The 12846-nt window shown below is 44.0% G+C and overlaps 1 pseudogene; it reads right to left on the reverse strand.

Annotated features, from left to right (window-relative positions):
- Window positions 1-12846, reverse strand: part of LOC127625960 (phospholipid-transporting ATPase ABCA1-like) — a 99401-nt pseudogene that overhangs the window by 52579 nt on the left and 33976 nt on the right.

Consider the following 12846-nt stretch of genomic DNA (forward strand, 5'->3'; position numbering starts at 1 on the left):
GGTCAACTGGGAAAAGAGCAAGCTCACTCCGGTTCAGAGCATCTCTTTCTCGGGTTGGAGTTAGACTCAGTCTCAATGACAGCACGCCTCACGAGCGAGCGTGCTCAGTCGGTGCTGGACTGCCTCGCTTCCTTCAAGCCAGGCACAGTGGTCCCTCTAAAACTTTTCCAGAGGCTCCTGGGGAATATGGCGTCCTCCGCGGCGGTCGCGCCGCTGGGGTTGATGCATATGAGACCACTCCAGCACTGGCTCCAGACTCGAGTCCCGAGACAAGCATGGCACCACAGCACGCATCGGGTAAGGATCATCCCCGCCTGCCTCAAAACACTCCGACCCTGGACAGACCTCTGCTTTTTACGGGCAGGAGTGCCCCTGCAGCAGGTGTCCCGACGCGTTCTGGTCACAACCGACGCCTCCCTGTCCGGGTGGGGTGCCGTGTGCAGCGGGCACGCACCAGCAGGCCGTTGGAAAGGGGCCCCGCTGCGTTGGCACATCAATTGCCTGGAGTTGCTGACCGTCCTTCTTGCTCTCAGGAAGTTCCTCCCGTTAGTTCGGGACAAACATGTCCTCGTGAGATTGGACAGCACCACGGTGGTGGCGTACATAAATAGCCAAGGCGGCGTACGCTCCTGCACAACTCAAGTCGCTGCGTGCCACTCACATCCCCGGCAAGCTCAACGTCGTAGCGGACGCGCTATCACGACAACGCCTGCCCGGCGGGGAGTGGAGGCTTCACCCCAGTCGGTCCAGCTGATTTGGGAACGGTTTGGCAAGGCCCAGGTAGACCTGTTTGCCTCCCAGGAAACCTCCCACTGCCCGCTCTGGTACGCCCTAACAGAGGCTCCCCTTGGGACAGACGCACTGGCACACAGCTGGCCCTCGGGGCTGCACAAGTATGCATTTCCCCCAGTGAGCCTTCTTGCACCGGTGCTGTGCAAGGTCAGGGAGGACGAGGAGCAAGTCACGTTAGTGGCCCCCTACTGGCCCACTCGGACTTGGTTCTCGGAACTCAGACTTCTCGCGACAGCTCCTCCCTGGCGAATTCCCCTGAGAAAGAACCTCCTCCCTCAGGGACGGGGCACGCTCTGGCACCCGCGCCCAGACCTCTGGAACCTCCACATCTGGTCCCTGGACGGGATGCGGAAGAGCTAGCCGGCTTACCGGCGACCGTTGTGAATACAATCAACCAAGCCAGAGCCCCCTCTACCAGGCACCTTTATGCCCTAAAGTGGCGCTTGTTCGCAGATTGGTGTTCTTCCCGAACTGAAGACCTGCAGAGATGCGCGATCAAGTCAGTGCTCCTGTTCCTACAGGAGAGGCTGGACAGGAGGCTGTCCCCGTCCACCCTCAAGGTGTATGTTGCCGCCATTGCCGCCCACCACGATCCTGTAGACGGCAAGTCTTTGGGTAAGCAGACCTGATCCTCAGGTTCCTGAGAGGCGCCCGGAGGTTGAATCCCTGCCGGCCAGGCCTAGTTCCCTCCTGGGATCTCTCAGTAGTCTTGGCAGGACTCCAGAGACCTCCCTTCGAGCCGCTTTAATCAACTGGACTCAGGGCCCTCTCTCTTAAGACAGCCCTGCTGATCGCGCTCGCCTCTATCAAGAGGGTCGGGGACCTGCAAGCGTTCTCTGTCAGCGACACTTGCCTGGAGTTCGGTCTGGCGGATACGTCTGTGATCCTAAGACCGCGACCGGGCTATGTGCCCAAGGTTCCTACCACACCCTTCCGAGATCAGGTAGTAAACCTGCAAGCGCTGCCCCGGGAGGAGGCAGACCCAGCCCTTTTGTTGCTATGTCCAGTGAGCGCCCTGCGCATTTACCTGGACCGCACACAGAACACCAGACGCTCTGAGCAGCTCTTTGTCTGCTTTGGGGGACGGCAGAAAGGGAATGCTGTCTCCAAACAGAGGCTCGCCCACTGGGTTGTCGACGCCATCACACTGGCTTATCGCACCCAGGCCGTGCCCCTACCCTTGCGGGTCCGAGCTCACTCAACAAGGGGTGTTGCGTCCTCGTGGGCACTGGCCAAGGGCACCTCCCTAGCAGACATCTGTAGAGCCGCGGGTTGGGCAACACCCAACACCTTCGCGAGGTTTTACAACCTCCACGTTGAGTCGGTTGCGTCTCGTGTTTTGTCAGGTCCGAGCCCGTAGAACTCGGTAACACGTACACCGACTGGCCGGGTGGATCGCTTGTGCCCAGCGCCCTTTTCCTGACGTCAAGGTAAATTAGTTTGCCTTCTTCCCAGGGCGCCCCACTCCGAGTCGGGACCCTGGTCGATTCCACCCCAGCCCTCCGGGTCCGCGGTTCAGCGGAGGAACTCGCCGACCCAAGCCACTGTGGTTACCCTGATGGCTACCCTGTACTGGTATAGGTGCTCCGCAGGTAAGGCCTCCTGCTCGGACTCCCCCTGTGTGTAAATTCAACGGTTCTGTCCCCTTACGAGCGGACCCCCGTGTCTCCCTTAGGCAGTTACAGCTGCCCCAGTCGCCGTGCTGTAGCAACTCCCCCCTTTCGAGGCTGGATTTACCACCGCACCATACTTTCCACACGAGCCCTAAGACGGCTGTGTGACGTGTCTACCACTTTTCCTCCCCAAGATAAAGGGCAGGTGTGGTCTCCGCAGGGTCTGGGTAAGACCCCCTTCCCTATATGCGTGTAAGGGCCCCGGCCGTGATTGCTCTATGCGAGAAACATAGAGAGAAAAGATGTTCCCATGTTGGCAAACATCGCCTTGTTCCCCTCCCAGGGTAACTAGAAGGATTCCGATGTTCTTATGGGGCATTGGGGAAGGGTACGTGCAGCTAGGTACAGACGATGCGCGGCACTGGATGAAATCCCTGCCCACCTCTGTATCGGCGGTTCACGTACACGGTTCAGCGCATGGCAACATTGGAATGGGTCCCCTAGTGTCGCTTCTCCGACACAACTTGGAGAGAGCGACAGAAGGGGAACGTTTGGTTATGTATGTAACCTCCGTTCCCCGAGGGAGGGAACGACAAGTTGTGTCTTTCCTCCGCCATGTCGCTGAACTGAGCCACTGTTGTGGCCGGACCATTTCCGGCTCCTCAGAAAAATCCTGAATGAACTCCTGTATTTGTGCCGCTTAAATACCCGTATGTCCGGGGGCGGGACATTCAAATACCGGCTGCCAACTCTCATTGGCCTTTTTTCATAGATCAAAGGTGGATATCGGCGCTCAAGAGAGACCCCTAGTGTCGCTTCTCCGACACAATGTGTCGTTCCCTCCCTCGGGGAACGGAGGATACATACGTAACCAAACGTTTCAGGTAATCAAACACACTCAAACAAACTGACAGAGAATGTTCTGGGTGCTTACGCACCATCAACGTAACATGGGTACGGCATCTGTTGTGCATAAACTCAAGAGCGGCTGGCTGATTCCAGTCTGGACCCGAATGGTTCCACAATCCAGCATATCCTGCAGAAATACAAACCCCTCCCGGTCATTAAACAGGTTATCACGGGCTTACGGATACCAGGACCTGAAAGAAACCCAATGCATCCAATGATGCCAATGCAGTTTTAAAGGGGATCTATGATGCAAAAATTTAAATTTTAAAGGTTCTCCCACTCCTCTTTCTTATATTTCTATTAATCAAAAACAGTGTCTCAAAGTGATTGGTTTGCGTTTCACGTTAGAGCAGTCCTCACCCACGACTGGTGATGGACTCCACCCTATTATCATAGATCCTCTCCTGAGTGAGTCTGAGTCTACACACAGTCTGCCATTTTTTTCAGCACTTGAGCAGATACAGTGAGAAGAATAATGTCTCAGCTTCGTAACCGTCATAAGTGTTCTGTTGTTGGCTGTAAAAGTGAACCATATGGATGTACTCCCGTCATCAGAGCTACTGAATACACAGTGGACAAGTTTTGTTTTTGAAGGAAATGTGCCACAAAACATACAAAAATCTGTGTACATTTTACACCGGACTGCTTTGTGAATGAGTGTCAATATAAAGCAGGATTTTCAAAAAATTGGATTCTCAAGCATGGATTAGCACCAACTGTTTGTGTTCCAGCTTTATATCCTGAAGATGTAAGTATTGCACTTTATATTTTGTTAATGTTTGCAAATCGCCTTTCCGACTGTGCTTGTTAAAGTTATCATTGTCTCTGATTGTATTCACGGAGACCAGATATACATATATACATTTTCATACATATATGGCTGAATTTACTGTGTCAGTCATATTGGTTCTGATTTGTTGTTGCTGTAGTATTTGAAGCACCAGTTGTAAAGGCACAGCACTCTTCTGGAAAAGGGGTGGGGAGCAGCAGATCATTTGCATTTGAAGAGACACACACAAATTTATAACATGGTATAATAAATGATCCATGGGGGTATTATTATGAGCTGAAACACTCTGTCCCCAATCAGCCTGATGGGGGCGCGCGAGGGATGAATGCAGCTGGTGATGATGGTTCGAGAGAGAGAGAGAGAGCAATTGACAGGCCACTGCTCTGTGTGTTTATGTTTGTGTGTTTTTGGTTAAGTTTATTATTAAAACTATTATTTATATGTTCAAGCCAGTTCTCGCCTCCTCCTTTCCCTTATCCCTCTTTACACTGGAGCCGAAACCTGGGAAGGAGGAGGGATGCCTGTCGCGGTGTCCTCGACACTGCCGTCCACCCAGAGGAGTGCCGCAGCCATCCGCCGGGGGATGGAGCAGCCCGACCACCTGGACGCGAAGAATGGCTGCCGTCCGTGAGGCGAGTGGGGACTGGACTCCTTGACCGCGTGGAGCAAAGTAGCCGCTGCTAGGGGTAGAGGAGTGCCCTGCCATCCCCAGAAACGCGGAGGGGTTGAAAGAAGACTGCCGTCCATGAGACGAGTGGGGACTGGACTCCTTGACCGTCTGGAGCGAACAAGCCGCTGCCAGGGGCGGAGGAGTGCCCTGCAGTCCCCCAGAAACGCGGAGAGGTGGAGAGGACCACCGTCTGCGAGGGGAGGGAAGCAAATCTCTGACCGCCTAGAGTGGTAGGGCCACTGACAGGGGCGGAGGAGTGTCCCCACGGGTCGCCGAGAATGTGGAGGGGCGTTCTGTCCCCTGAGGGTCGATCTGACTACCGTCCGCCCGGGAAGGAGAGGCTGCCTTCTGCCTGAGAGAGTGGAGGAGTGATCGGGGACCACGTTACGGTGCATCAGAGAACTGGTGAGTGAGTTTTTTTCCCTCTCTCTCTCTGTCACTCCGTGTTAGCCTTTATCCCTCGCCTATTTTGTTTTGTTTTAGTTTTTGCCCCCGTTTCCTCCTAGGTCGAGGAAGGCGGGGATGACCCGCAGGCAGACGGGGAGCAAGGCATCTTGACTCTCACAATTGAGCCTTTAGTTCTCAAAATTGCAACGTTTTTTTCTCATAATTACACAATTATCATATAATATATAATTGCTATTGTGTGATACAGATTTGCGATTGTGACTATTTCATGACTTTTTTCTGCAGTTACGACTCTATATCACACAATTGCATGATGTAAACTTGCAGTTGCAACTATTTCTAGAAATTGTGAAATAAAGAAATAAAGTTGGTATGTGTTGATAGTGTATGGAAGCTGGATCCTGGAACAGAATAATAATAATAATAAAAAAATATATCTCACAACTAAGACTCTATTTCTCGCAATTGTGACTGTCACAAAATTGTGAGAAAGTCGCAACAGCAAGAAACATCTGTTTCTTTCTTCCGCACTAGCATCTATACTACTCCAGCCACTAGGGGAACTTGGCAGTGCGATACTGCAGATATTTTTGACTTTTGTATGACAAATTGATCCTCAACAGTAAATCACTTCGGATAAAAGCATCTGCTAAATTACTAAAAGTAAATTTTAATTATACATCTTGCAGTTGTGAGAAATAAAGTCAAAATGGCAAGAAATAAAAGCAGTATATTGTGATATTGCATATCGAAGCTAGATCCCGCCATGGAATATTTATATAAAAAAAGAGGTAATTCGAACTTTATCTCACAATTGAGACTATTTCTCGCAATTGTGACATTATTATGCAAGCTTATTTCACGCAGTTGCAAGATTGCATGAAATAAAGTTGCAAATTTGAGTGTGATATTGTGTATGGAAGCCAGGGAATAAAAAATAAAAAAGGTAATTCTGACTATCTCTCACAATTGACCCTCTTGCAACTGCGATTTTAGAACTAGCAACAGCAAGATATACAGTCAACTTTGCGTCATATAAAGTCTAAGCTCTCCATCTGCGTTCACGTACTTGCCATAGAGTATGTTTCAGCCTTAAGATTTCAAATACAGGCTGAAAGACATAAAGCGCAAAAAATACTTCTAGCAAATCCCAAGAAAGAACAGTTTTTGAGTTCACTGCTGTGGTTTGAAACATCTTGCCAGCACAAACTTTCAGAAAAACTTTGTACTGACTGAGTGCTGTAGTAAGGGTCTTTTTTCTGACAGTGTTCTAAAAGTGCTTCGCATCAGAGGAAGAACTCTAAGAGAAAAACACATTAATCTCTCTGCAATATCAACCAGGCACTATATGGTGGCTTTAGGCATCAAAGTCCTGCTTTTCAGTTAAATGAGCCAATCGCAAAAATTGGCAAAAGCATCGGCTGCTCTTAATGACAATTCGTACACTATAATGCTATGTGCATTAGCTTGACCAACCTGAACAGTACAGTTTTTAAGCTTTAAAGCAGCAAATGTTTTAATACCATTGATTTGATGAATGCTATTGAAACCTAAGCTTGACAAACAGGTTTGGAATTCTCAGTTTTCCCCCAATCAAGCAGACAGGAGCTGTAAGTGTAATGTAAGTATTCAATGGGTTCACAAGCATATCTGTAGAATTTTCTGCAGACAAAAGGTCAGGTTTGGTGAACTCTAACCTGCAAATGTGTACAGCAAATCAAATAAAGCAAATTATTGACCAATAGATTGACCCATTGACGTCTAGACTGAAGTCTTGGCTGAGAATCAAACATACAGGAAACTTTAGTTTTGGTGGTTTATTAGCATGCTGTTCTATATAATACAAGTTGAAACGACAATAACTGGCAATATATTTGATGTCTATCTTCAATGTACTGTTGCTTTTGATAAACTTCTTGTTAAATATTTGAAGTGTCCATTTAATGTGCAATTATATCAATGAAACAATTTGTAATATGATGTAATGTAATTCTGCTGGATTTGTTCTGTTTCCCATGGAGGGTTTGATTTGCTGCTTTGTTTTGGTTTCGGTTCACGCCCAAAACAGAACCATACCACCAACACCAACTCCAAACTGAAATGCTTTCAGCCCCAGAAAGATGAGAGCAGATGAAGAACAAAGCTGCTGATGTAGAAGACAGACCCCTAGAATCTGAGTGAGCTGTTCTGCTGCGTGGCTGGTGGCATTGAAGATGTTTCCCTGGTTGAAAGGTTCCAACTGGACGTTCGGACTCCGGACCGTTGAACAGGAAGTTGGCAATTAGCTGCAGACAGGCCCCTATCCTCCAGCCACTGGTCAAGGACTATTCCAATCACAAGGTTCTGCAGTTTTGATCAATGACTACTCAGGAGACTAAATTGATGTGATGTATGTCCACATATGAGCTCCAGTTTCTGGGTGCAATGCGAAGGTGAGCTATAAAACTTTAAGTGGATTAGAAACGCAATCCTACAAACAAAATGCAATCTCCTAATCATGTTTGCCTTCAAAATAGTGAACGTGATTACATCCTGGTTTCAATATGAGCAATTGAATTTCATTTCTTAAATCAACCCTAAAATGATTTGCTAACCAATGCAAAGAAGCTAAAACTGGAGTAATATGATTTGAAATCAAAATTTGTGTCAAATGTTTGGCTGCTTTATTTTGTATTGATTGTAGCCATGCTAGAGTGCATAAATGTAAAGCTGAATACAGGGTATTACAATAATCAAGGTGAGATTAAATAAAAGCGTGCATAAGTTTCTCTGTATCCCTAAAACTCAAGACATGTCAGATCATTAGGATTCAACGACAAATACAACTGCAGGTCATCTGCACAGGAATGAAAATGTATGAAGTATTTTCGAATCACAGAACCAAGCGGTAACATATACTGTATAACAATGAAAACAATATTGGTCCTAAAAGGGATCCTTGCGGAACACCACAAATTATTTTTGAAGAAAAGGACATCTCATTTCAAACAGACACTTACATTTTTTTATTGAACAAGAAACAATCCAATTTAGAGCCACCCCAGATATTTCCACCCATCTCTTCAGTCTATCAATCCAAACTAAGCGATAAACTCTATCAAGCTCTGCAGTTAAATCTAGCAACACTTAAATGGAGCACTCTCCAGCATTCTCTACAATCAATAAGTCATTGTCCACCCTAAGAAACACAGTTTTTGTAATATGGTTTCCTCTAAAACCTGACTGAAATTTCTCAAAAATATTGTTTCCCTTCACTACCTCCAATTGGAAGGCTGCAAAAATGTCTGATGGGATATGTCACTTGTCAGTCACTCTGCATAAGCTGGTGAGAGTCAGGGTACTGGAACATTCTGTAGAAACATGTCGACTTCCCATGCAATCATGTTGACTCAATAACAGTGGGTGTCACCTTTCAAAGTAGGACGTCCTCTTCCATAATGACCTTCTCTTACAGAATTAGCATCATGTTGTGCATTTTTCAGTCGAACATACTGCTCAATACTGTTACGAATGGGCCACACAACTAATCGCACGTTACTGTCATTTACAGATTTTATTTCAGCCAACATTTCCCTTACATTAACAATTTGGGTTAAATTAAAGTGATTGTCAAAATTTTGTTGGCAACTTCATCTGCAACGATTAATAAGAAATATTTTTCTATCAATCTAAGCCATAGTTGTGCTGTGAAAAAACTAGGGCTGTCGATTTCACCTGTTAATTTAGTGTGGTTAATTTGATATTAAAACTATTTTAAAAAGGTTAACGCATATAATCTTTCTTCTGTTCCGTACTTAGAAATTAGAGCAAAAACGGAACAATTCAAGTTCAATGTATAACCTTGATGTTTTTGTGAATCAGTGGCAGTAGGGGGAAGTCAGTTCAACATGCCTCGTCAAACCAATGACAACAGGCAGCACAGCCTTCCATAAATGAGGCGCTCTTGTGGTCAAAGACAGCTGGACGCAACACAACAGATACAGGGATCTTAAGTCGCGTTTGGATTAGAGATGCTGAAATCTAGTGTGATGCGATGGAAAAGCGTAGACAGAATTTGGTCAATAATAGTGTTATATTAAATGGTAAAGAAATAAAACAAACCAAGCCATTTTTTTGGGGTGATTTTATGTTTTATTTATTGATTTGTTGAAATATTTCATTTATTTAATTTTTAGTAATTTGGCCCTCCATAGTTATGGCATTATGATGATAAATAATGTTTTAAGTTGGACATCAGACACTTGGGTTCCATGGTGTGTACAATGCTGATTAGACGTGTGCCGTACCATTAGTTTTAGATAACGTGTCGAGTTTAATGTAGATCAAATTTGAAAAACGCATTTTGAGACACATGCATTCTGTTCCATTCAATTGCAAAGAGCAATGCAGTAGAAGAAGGCAAGTATGTATTATCCACTCTCTCTCTCTCTCTCTAGTTCATTTTGAGCTAGATGGCACTATTGCTCTTTCAGCACTACAAATGCCTCAGTCTCTCTCTTGTACACAGACATGCTCACATGTTTTTGTCATAAATTGCAGTCCCAACCCTATCCTTTGTTATTCCCTGTCCTAACCTGCAAGGATAAAACTGATGTCACTGCATACAAACCAACGCACATGCACACACACACACACACACACACACACATGAACATGAACACATACTGTAAACACACATACAAACATATTTTACATGCACAGATTTGTTGAAGGTAGTGTGCTTGTGGAATGTGTGTGTGTGTGTGTGTGTGCATGTCAGTTGAATGCACCATACTGACATAATCACTCCTGCATCTCATTGCACTAAAGCCGATAATAAACGTGAGACATTATGATTATTAAGGACTAATTCATGATCATTAAAGCTTTATTAACCCCCCCCCCCAAAACCTGTTAAGCACATCACAGTAAAAAAGCACAAGCCCTGGAGCACCGCTCGCAGGAAACGAGCAAATGTTTGCGCTGGTTCTCGAGTTAAAAATGTGTATTTTATGTACTATAGACACAGACAGACAATAAACAAAACGAAAAGCTCTCCTTGTAATGGTTTTAAAATGTTGTCAATTTACGGAATATTAACATCAGTCTGTTGCTAATGGAGGACACAATAAAAATATTTTAGCTATTTAGTATGAATAATTGTACCAAAACACCTAACCATGACAACCTACCAAACAGTTCAAGTGCATCCTTTAATTCTATGTCAAACAGATATTAAGCGAGAGAGGAAATGTAAACAGAGTGAACAGTCCCGACTATATACTTGATTTCATTAGCATTTGTGCATTTCCATACTTAAAGTGGGCTTCCATCACATGTGCATATTAATGTAATCTCATGAGTATTTGTAGCTGTATGAAATAAAGTGTGGTTCTAGCACAAGTACATTTGCTTACGTTTGCATAGACTATGAAACATACAGTATTGACATATACACAGCATCTAAAACAAAGCATTTTACATATGGACAATTTTAGATACATTAAATGTTTACAAATCCTTAATGAATCCATGAATATTGGAACATGGAATGTAATCATTTGATTTGATTGTATTTATAATCAATGGGCCTCATTCATGAAACACAAGCAGAATAATTTTTGTGTAAAGCATTCATAAAGTCGTTCTTAAGTAAATTGTCGTATTCATGAAATTTCAATTGACACATTTTTTTTTATTAGTAAAAAATGATTGGTATTAGGCATTAGCGCCTAAACAAAAACATTTTGCGCCTTCAGATTTAATAGGTGTAGCTCAGGAAATTTACTATGGAAATATTCCCTGATGTTTGACAACCAAAAAGTGTCACAATACTTTGTTGTGATTTAAAACAATATATCTACTGTTTATTAAAATAAATATTTTATTAGATTTTGTCATATAACTTTGCAGATAAGTCCTTAGAATTTAATCTATTAGCCAATCAACTTGAGTTCTCTATCTTTGTCCAACATATAATTTGGTCAGTTTTGAGTCAAGTATTTATTTTCTATGAAACCCTCCTCCCTCCCAGCACCACAGGTCTAGATCTGCAACATGGTGATTTTAATGTCTGTAAAAGTATAGTTCTTTGTTAGATATTTGTTTGTTAATGTTTTGTTTTATAATGCAAATACAGTACATTTATTACACATTTTAAATTATGGCATTAAGCCCTGTTCACACTGTGGGCGGCATGTCCCTAGACTTTGCGATCTGTTTCACTGTTTCACGCGTTTGAAATGCTGATTACAAATGACACTGCCGATAAAACTAAGATAGCATTCTAGTTTGACAAGGAAAATAAATTTTGTCTCTAAAAATGCATATAATGCAGGGGAGAGTATTTTATATAACCTGCAGCAGTACTTAATGCATCATATCATTAAACAAGACAAATGTTATATCAATATACACCAATCAGCCACAACATTAAAATCATCTGCCTAATAGTGTGTAGGTTCCTCTCGTGCTGCCAAAACAGTGCCAACCCGCATCTCAGAATAGCATTCTAAAATTCTATTCTTCTCACCACAATTGTACTGAGCGGTTATCTGAGTTACCGTAGACTTCGTAGTCAGTTCGAACCAGTCTGGCCATTCTCTGTTGACCTCTCTCATCAACAAGGCGTTTTCATTTACAGAACTGCCTCTCACTGGATGTTTTTTTTGTTTTTGGCACCATTCAGAGTACATTCTAGAGACTGTTGTGTGTGAAAGTCCCAGGAGATCCGCTTGTTACAGAAATACTTAAACCAGCCTGCCTGGCACCAACAATCATCCATGCGATCATCTAATCAGCCAATAGTGTGGCAGCAGTGCAGTGCATAAAATCATGCAGATACGGGTGAGGAGCTTCAGTTAATGTTCACATTAACGAATGATTGTTGGTGCCAGATGGGCTGGTTTGAACATTGTTAGAGAGAGAGAGAGAGAGAGAGAAAGAGAGAGGTAATGGGTGATGGAGGGATTGTCTGAAGGTGTGCCACTGTTTAATCCCTTTCCTGCTGCTGTTGAAAATTATCCCACATTACCCTTAATTACCTTCTTTCATGCAGCCTTTTACAGAGGAGGGGAACTCTCTCTCTCTCACACACACACACACACACACACACACACACACACACACACACACACACACACACACACACACACACACACATATTTGTGAGTAAGATGGATGGTTTAAGAGCTTTCACGGCAGCCTTGGTTCATAAGGGATGTGAGAGTCACTCGCTTTCCTTCTCACTAAAGTGAGTCATAACAACATTGTATAGAGAAGCACTGATATGAAAATTTTGGGCCGCTACTGATTTACCCCGCCCAAAAAACCTATACCGATACCAATGCTGATACAGATACTAATATTTTGCCACTTACAGTATCTTTTGTCATCAGATTACTGTTTCACTTTTTATGCTTTAAAACGGTACAAAGAGAACAAAGAGCATTTTTTACTGTTAATAAATAATTTCCATTGAACATTTATTAAATCTGTTGAACACACAACAAGGCAAAATGGTAAAGATAAGCAAAATATAAAAAGATAAACAAGATCTTAGAAAATATAACTAAATATGATGACTGAAATGAAAAACGGCTACTTAGTACTTTTAAAAAGTATTTGCACTTCTGATGTGTTCAAAACAAGATAACTCACATTTTACATGTATGCACTGAATATGA

Source organism: Xyrauchen texanus, chromosome 1 (genome assembly GCF_025860055.1).
Source record: "Xyrauchen texanus isolate HMW12.3.18 chromosome 1, RBS_HiC_50CHRs, whole genome shotgun sequence".
Classification (NCBI taxonomy): domain Eukaryota; kingdom Metazoa; phylum Chordata; class Actinopteri; order Cypriniformes; family Catostomidae; genus Xyrauchen; species Xyrauchen texanus.